Source organism: Schistocerca piceifrons, chromosome 5 (genome assembly GCF_021461385.2).
Source record: "Schistocerca piceifrons isolate TAMUIC-IGC-003096 chromosome 5, iqSchPice1.1, whole genome shotgun sequence".
NCBI lineage: Eukaryota > Metazoa > Arthropoda > Insecta > Orthoptera > Acrididae > Schistocerca > Schistocerca piceifrons.
In genome coordinates, this window is record NC_060142.1 from 251290863 (window position 1) to 251299921 (window position 9059).

Genomic DNA, 9059 nt, shown 5'->3' on the forward strand with positions numbered 1-9059 from the left:
CAACACCGTTTGCCCTTCCCCGTCAGTTTGTTAGAGCTACTGTCACACTTGAAAAGGTTCATGCAGACATCTACATCTACATCTAAATCCATACTCCGCAAGCCACCTGACAGTGTGTGGCGGAGGGTACCCTGAGTACCTCTATCGGTTCTCCCTTCTATTCCAGTCTCGTATCGTTCGTGGAAAGAAGGATTGTCGGTATGCTTCTGTGTGGACTCTAATCTCTCTGATTTTATCCTCATGGTCTCTTCGTGAGATATACGTAGGAGGGAGCAATATACTACTTGACTCTTCGGTGCCGAGCTACTGAGCGGCTCTCCTGCAGAGTCTTCCACTGGAGTTTACCTATCATCTCCGTAACGCTTTCACAATTACTAAATGATCCTGTAACGAAGCGAGCTGCTCTCCGTTGGAACTTCTCTCTCTCTTCTATCAACCCTATCTGGTACAGATCCCACACTGCTGAGCAGTATTCAAGCAGTGGGCGAACAAGCGTACTGTAACCTACTTCCTTTGTTTTCGGATTGCATTTCCTTAGGATTCTTCCAATGAATCTCAGCCTGGCATCTGCTTTACCGACGATCAACTTTATATGATCATTCCATTTTAAATCACTCCTAATGCGTACTCCCAGATAATTTATGGAATTAACTGCTTCCAGTTGTTGACCTGCTATTTTGTAGCTAAATGATAAGGGATTTATCTTTCTATGTATTCACAGCACATTACACTTGTCTACATTGAGATTCAATTGCCATTCCCTGCACCATGTATCAATTCGCTGCAGATCCTCCTGCATTTCAGTACAATTTTCCATTGTTATAACCTCTCGATACACCACAGCATCATCTGCAAAAAGCCTCAGTGAACTTCCGATGTCATCCAAAAGGTCATTTATGTATATTGTGAATAGCAACGGTCCTATGACGCTCCCCTGCGGCACACCTGAAATCACTCTTACTTCGGAAGACTTCTCTCCATTCAGAATGACATGCTGCGTTCTGTTACCTAGGAACTCTTCAATCCAATCACATAATTATTCTGATAGTCCAAATGCTCTTACTTTGTTCATTAAACGACTGTGGGGAACTGTATCGAACGCCTTGTGGAAGTCAAGAAACACGGCATCTATCCTCTGAGTCTCGTGGACGAATAGCGCGAGCTGGGCTTCACACGACCATCTTTTTCGAAACCCATGCCGATTCCTACAGAGTAGATTTCTAGTGTCCGGAAAATTCATTATACTCGAAGATAATACGTGTTCCAAAATTCTACAACTGATCGACGTTAGAGATATAGGTCTATAGTTCTGCACATCTGTTCGACGTCCCTTCTTGAAAACAGGGATGACCTGTGCCCTTTTCCAATCCTTTGGAACGCTACGCTCTTCTAGAGACCTACGGTACACCGCTGCAAGAAGGGGGGGCAAGTTCCTTTGCATACTCTGTGTAAAATCTAACTGGTATCCCATCATGTCCAGCGGCTTTTCCACTTTTGAGCGATTTTAATTGTTTCTCTATCCCTCTGTCGTCTATTTCGATATCTACCATTTTGTCATCTGTACGACAATCTAGAGAAGGAACTACAGTGCAGTCTTCCTCTGTGAAACAGCTTTGGAAAAACACATTTAGTATTTCGGCCTTTAGTCTGTCATCCTCTGTTCCAGTACCATTTTGGTCACAGAGTGTCTGGACATTTTGTTTTGATCCACCTACCGCTTTGACATAAGACCAAAATTTCTTAGGATTCTCTGCCAAGTCAGTAAATAGAACTTTACTTCTGAATTCATTGAACGCCTCTTGCATAGCCTTCCTCACACTACATTTCGCTTCGCATAATTTTTGTTTGTCTGCAAGGCTTTGGCTATGTTTATGTTTGCTGTGAAGTTCCCTTTGCTTCTGCAGCAGTTTTCTAACTCGGTTGTTATACCACGGTGACTCCTTTCCATCTCTCACGATCTTGCTTGGCACATACTCATCTAACGCATATTGTACGATGGTTTTGAACTTTGTCCACTGATCCTCAACACTATCTGTACTTGAGACAAAATTTTTGTGTTGAGCCATCAGGTACTCTGTAATCTGCTTTTTGTCACTTTTGTTAAACAGAAAAATCTTCCTACCTTTTTTAATATTTCTATTTACTGCTGAAATCATCGATGACATAACCTCTTTATGATCGCTGATTCCCTGTTCTGCGTTAACTGTTTCAAATAGTTCGGGTCTGTTTGTCACCAGAAGGTCTAATATGTTATTGCCACGAGTCGGTTCTCTGTTTAACTGCTCAAGGTAGTTTTCAGATAAAGCACTTAAAAAAATTTCACTGGATTCTTTGTCCCTGCCACCCGTTATGAACGTTTGAGCCTCCCAGTCTATATCTGGCAAATTAAAATCTCCACCCAGAACTATAACATGGTGGGGAAATCTACTCGAAATATTTTCCAAATTATCCTTCAGGTGCTCAGCCACAACAGCTGCTGAGCCAGGGGGCCTATAGAGACATCCAATTACCATGTCTGAGTCTGCTTTAACCGTGACCTTCAGCCAAATCATTTCACATTTCGGATCTCCGTCCATTTCCTTCGATACTATTGCACCTCTTATCGCTATAAACACGCCTCCCCTTTCACTGTCCAGCCTGTCTCTGCGGTATACATTCCAATATGAGTTTAGGATTTCATTACTGTTTACGTCTGGTTTCAGCCAACTGTCTGTCCCTAGTACTATTTGGGCATTGTGACCGTTTATTAATGAGAGCAGTTCTGGGACCTTTCTATAGATACTCCTGCAGTTTACTATTAGCACATTAATATTGTTATTCCCTGTTGCATTTTGCCTACTCCTACCTTGCCGCGTCTCAGGAGGCGTCTTGTCGGGCATAGGGAGGGAATTCTCTAACCTAAAAAACCCCCATGTGCACTCCACACGTAATCCGCTACTCTTGTAGCCGCTTCCGGCGTGTAGTGCACACCTGACCCATTCAGGGGGACCCTACATTTCTCCACCCAATAGCGGAGGTGGAGAAATTTGCACCCCAGATCTCCGCAGAATCGTCTGAGCCTCTGGTTTAAGCTTTCCACTCCGCTCCAAACCAGAGGACCGCGATCGGTTCTGGGAACGATACTACAAACAGTTAGCTCTGATTCCACCCTGCGAGCGAGGCTTTCCGCCTTCACCAATTCCGCAAACCGCCTGTACGAACTGAGGATGACCTCTGAACCCAGACGGCAGGAGTCATTGGTGCCGACATGAGCAACAATTTGCAGTCGGGTGCACACAGTGCTCTCTATCGCCGCCGGCAGGGCCTCCTCCACATCTCGGATGAGACCCCCCGGGAAGCAGACAGAGTGAACACTGGCGTTCTTCCCCGACCTTTCCGCAATTTCCCTAAGGGGCTCCATCACCCGCCTAACGTTGGAGCTCCCAATAACTAGTAAACCCCTGCCCCCGTGTGCCTTCTCGGACCTTGCTGAAGGCGCAGCCACATGTTCACTCACAGGCAGAGTGGGCGATGCCACACGGCCAGCCTCCACATTTACCCTTCGCCTCGTGCGCCGCGAACGCCGCTGAACCCGCCACTCCCCTTGGGGAGAGGGTGGCCCAACCGCGCCCGGTACCCGCGAAGAGGTCTCGACAACAAGGACAGTGGGTGAAGCATGTAACACCTGGGGTGTACCATGGAACGCACCAGACTCCCCACTGCCGCTACATTCAGAGGCAGCAGCCTGAAGACGGCTGACCGTGGCCATCAACACGCTCAGCTGTTCGCGAACAGTGGCCAGCTCCTCCTGCGTCCGTACACAGCAGTCACACATCCTATCCATCCTAAGGAATCAATTTACTGAAGAGAGTTAATCAACTTTTAACTAGACTGCTAATTCACTAAAGGTGGCTGATTGTTGACTAAACTGCGATTGCTAGCCATTTCTTGTAGAAAACAATGAAAATAGCACTACCTCTCTCTGGACTGTATTGAAAACAAACACTAGTACTACTGGCTCTATGGTTGACTAAAGGGACTCTCTCTGACTGTATTCAAACCAAACACGAAATCTATGGAACACTATTACTACCACTCGATAATTAAAGGTTCCTAAAAGCAAAAACACACGGAGGAAGAAGTGACAGGTAAGAAAAATACAGTTAATACTTAAATTAAGGTAGCTCGCTGCACAGCAGACGTGAAGCAGACGGCAGTTACGACGACACTGACCTGTGAACCTGTGAACCTATGGAGATACATTCGATTGGGAGAGTGAGATACTTTTTGCTTTTGAAACATGACTACTCAATTTATTGCAATATATTCTTTATGAAACAGAAAAATGAATTTAAAGATTTGATCAGGAAATTTATTGCAAAAGCTCAGAGAGAAACTGGTCTGAAAATTAAATTTCTAAGAAGTGACAATGCACTGGAGTTTATGAATACTGATTTAGGTACATTTTTGAGTGAAAATGGCATAATTCATCAAAGAAATACTGTGTACAAACCAGTAAAAAATGTAAGAGCTGAAAGGGAAATGCACACCTTTGTTGAAGATGCCCATTAAGTGATTTCAGGAATGCCCTAATCTGTAACATTTCTGGACTGAAGCAGTTAACACAGTAGCTTATGTACTTGTTGTGAGGATAGTTGAATTTACTTTACTGCAACATTTAATCCGAATCTTAAATCATATACCTCCATTAAATAATACATTCAGAAACAGAATAAAACGTATATAAAACAAAGAAAAAACATGTCAGCCATTGCGCCAAAGATAATCATTAAAAATATCAATCACTTGGGTGTAGCATTACACAATACATAGCATTTTACTTCATTCCATCCTTTACTTTACTCCATCCTTAGTATTAACGATATTTTCTGTTGAATCAGATGTGTTGTCTGGACTGGGTAACAACAGGTCATGCACAGACTCCTGACAGTACATTAGAGGTAGCCTCTGACGACCATTGCAGCTGATCCATGATGGGCAGTGGAGAAACTGGAGCATTTGTGTGTCAGTACCAATCTAGTGTGCATGGCTGGTTTGAGCCTGTCAGTGGTGATAGTGGTTGGCATACCCATCACATCAACTTTGAATATCTTGTCCTCCCTATTGATCACAAGGTAAGCTCCATTGTAGGGTGGCTGCAGTGGCTTGCGAACTGTCTTATGTTGTACAAAGACATGATTTCACTCCCATAGCTCTTTAAAAATAATAGGGCTACGGATCTGCTGATCCCTTGGAGGAACAGCACTAGTTGTCGGATTTGTGATGCAGCTCTTGTATGGAATCTGATGGGTCAATGCAGTCATTTGCCATGTTTGCAAAGAACACCGTCCTGTCTGCCCGCCATAAACAAGTTCTGCAGTCGTGGCTTGTAAGTCTTCTTTCAGCAGTGCGTAGAGACCCAGGAGAACGATGAGCAACATCTCTGTCCACTACTGTGAATCGTGATATCGAAGTGGTGCGTGCGTTCAAGTAAGCCATTCGCTACTGTGTAGTAAGCTGTTGTTCTAATCTGCTTCATAGCCAGTAGAAACGCGAGTGCTTTGAACAGATACGACTCAAATTGCCTTCCCTGGTCTGTTTTAATTCGTAGAGGCACACCGAAATGGGCGATCGATTCACAGAAGAACACAATCGTGACAGGTTCGGTGGTAATGTCGGTGATCGGGAACACCTCAGGCCAGCTTGTAAAACGATCGATGGCTGTAAGGCAGTAGGTGTATCCTTCCGTTGATAGGAGAGGTCCTATGAGGCCTAGATGGACATAATTAAGTCTGTTATTTGTGGGAAGAAGCGTCCCAAGAAGTGATCTGACGTACCGGCTAACTTTATTCCATTGACAGGTCACTAATCGAACATACTGTTTCTAATCTTTGTCCATGTGTGGCCTAACAAAAGCTTGCTTTAGCATGTTGGTAGTGGCTCGTACTCTAGGTTGCGACATGTTACACAAAGAGCCGATTGACCGCTGGCGAAAGTCAGTTGTCGCAAATGGTCGCTGTTTTTTTATTGGTGACATCATAATACAGCACAGCAGTTGACGGTGGCACTGTAATACGGCGGAGCTGTAGACCTGTTTATTGTACCAACAAATCTCATAGCTCGCTATCTGATTGTTGGTCTGCAGTGAGAGCTTCAAAATCAACTGGATCATTGATCACTTCGATCTGAGAAAGAGCGTCACATGGCACAATCAGTTCTCCTTCAGTGTGAACAGTATAAGTAGTGAAATGTCCGAAATAGTTGAGATGTCGCAGCTGATGTGGTGCCCCTTTTTCACGACTCTCTCGGAAAGCAGGTGTTAGTGGTTTGTGATCTGTGATCTGCTTCCCCTCCAACACACGTGACGAAATTTCTTAATAGCAGCATAGGCAGCATAAAGTTCGAGATTATAGATGGATCAATTCTGTTTAGATGGCGATAATTATTTCCTAAAGAAGGCTAAAGGCTCATCTATTTGTTATTGCAGTGTGACACTTGCAGTGGTAGATGTGTCGATGGTCAGGGTGAGAGGTGCCTGCAGAACTGTGTGCACTAACAATAGAACTTCTATGATGGCAGTCTTCAGCTTGTTTTTGCCAACTTGGCCTAACTATTCTACTGGAATTTGTCCTTTAGCTTCTTTGACTCATACAAGAATTTATTCAGTGGCGCAACTAGGAGGGCACGACTGTGAAAAAACTGAGGGTTAAAAATGGTTACGCCAAGAAATCGCTGTAACCCTTTAACTGTCTTAGGCTGCAGAAAATTAGGTATTGCTTCCACTTTCCCTTTTGGTGGCTGTATGCCTTGCATGTTGATAATATAGCCTAGGAACTGTGCTTCAGCTGCTCCAAAGATGCACCTTGGCAGGTTGATGAACATGCCATGTGCATGTAGATTAGTGAAGATCAGTCGTAAGTGTGACAGGTTTTCTGCCTCTGAGTTTGACATGCAGAGGATGTCGTCGATATACAAACAACAATAGTCTGTGTCACGTGTGACATCATCCATGAAACTTTGAAATGTTTGGACAGTATTACAAAGTTTAAAAGGCATTTGAGTAAATTGAAATAGTTCAAATAGTGTGCAGCGTCGCCACAGATATCTGGTAGAGTGTACAAGCTAAGTTCTACATAGAAAAAATGTGCTTACTGCAGAACATTGAACGTGCAGTCTTCGATGTATGTCGCTGGATATCGATTGTGACAATGAGCTGTCGCCAGATGGACGCCATCCATTATTGTTCTTTGGGACCACATGTAGTGGAGATGCCCAACTACTGCTCGATGGGTAGCAGATTCCTTATGAAAGCTTGGACGAGAATTTCTGTTTAACTATTTTCATTTTCTAGGTTGTCATCTGGCACTGTTGAGCGTGGAGGGGCGGTCCAGGTGTAGTGAAAATATAATAAGACCAGTGTTGGGGCACATAGCCATGATGGCGGAAAAGGCCGCTGACAGACACACCATGGCTCTACAAATGGTGCAGAACCGAGCTCTGAAAACCGCTCTGTACCTCCCAAGGCAGTATTCAACTCATCTGCTGCGCAAAGACGCTAGAATTCCGGTTTTATAGGACAGAATCCAGCAGAGTGCATGTGCCTTCTATGAAAGGTGAGGTCAGTCCTGCAGTCGGTTTATCATGGTAGTGGACCACCAACCACGCCACAGGCCCACAACATGTAGACCTGACCTGCTGTGAGCTGGCTGTTGTGGCCTAGAGGTTCTAGGCGCTTCAGTCTGGAACCAGGCGACCGCTGCATTGCAGGTTCGAATCCTGCCTCGGGCATGGGTGTGTGTGATATCCTTAGGTTAGTTAGGTTTAAGTAGTTCTAAGTTCTAGGGGATTGATGACTTCAGATGTTAAGTCCCATAGTGTTCAGAGCCATTTGAACCATTTTTGACCTGCTGTGAGAGTAACTCTATCTGCAGCTGCTTGCAGTAAACTCACCTCAACACAATCAGAGGCCAATCTTGGTACAAAGACAATTTCCTCTGCGGCAGCATGAGGACAATCATCTTAAAATATATGAGGCCCACCCATCAAGTCAGATTACATGTAACACTGCACTGAGAGATTCAACAGGGACGAATTTTTAATGTTAACCTGCACATGTGCCAAGCATGGAATGCTCAATAGTTACGACGTCTATCGACTGTCACATAGTAAGTACGCATGCACCAAAGATGAACGACAAATAGCTCTGAAGCTTGAAGTCCTATCAATCGAATGTGGCGTCTCTAGTGTCTGCAGAGAAATGACTGTTGATGTGGCCTTCGTTTGCATGAGAACTGTTATTTTGTTTTGCCTGGAAAGTAATAAGTTTTTCATGTACACGAGTTTTTGGTTGGTTCGAAAGTAGTGAAGATGAACGAGAAGACCTTAAAGATGACTCACAAATGGGACGCCCTTCAACATGAAAAATGGATTAAAATTTCGGAAAAGTAGGTAGCCTGATTCGATCAGACCATCAGTTGAGTTTTTGGTCGAGTGCTGGAACTTTAGGAGTGGACAAAGGATGTGGAACACAAATTTTATATTACCAACATAATGAGAGAAAAGTGTGTACAAATATGATACTGAAAATTCCCATAGTGGAACAAAAAGAAGCTCGTGAAAATATTTTTACTGAAAAAATCCTAATTTCTTGGAAAGAATGAGAACATTTGACGAATCTTGGTGTTTCACTTATAAACCAGAAACTAAATGTGCATTCTCACTAGTCAAGTTTAGTTGACTGATTTTAGTTTATCAGCAAAAGGTGAATGAAAAACCTAGTGAGAAACTTTTGTTTCAATACAGTTGATCGACTTTTCTAATGGGTCTAGAAAAGTGTGACTGAGTGAAACTTTATCATCCAAGTAAAGACTGATCTTGAGCTAAGCAAGGCACTGAGGTGTGTGAACCCTATAGATTGGCCGATTGGCCTGTCAGTTTGCTTCCAACTCATATCGAATACTAGTCTTCTTATGTGTTATTTTGCATGTGGTGTTTTTGAATATCTTACAATATGACTAACAAGTGGTCCAAATGCATGATATTAAATTTTTAGAACTATACAACAAGTGTGATTGTCTTTG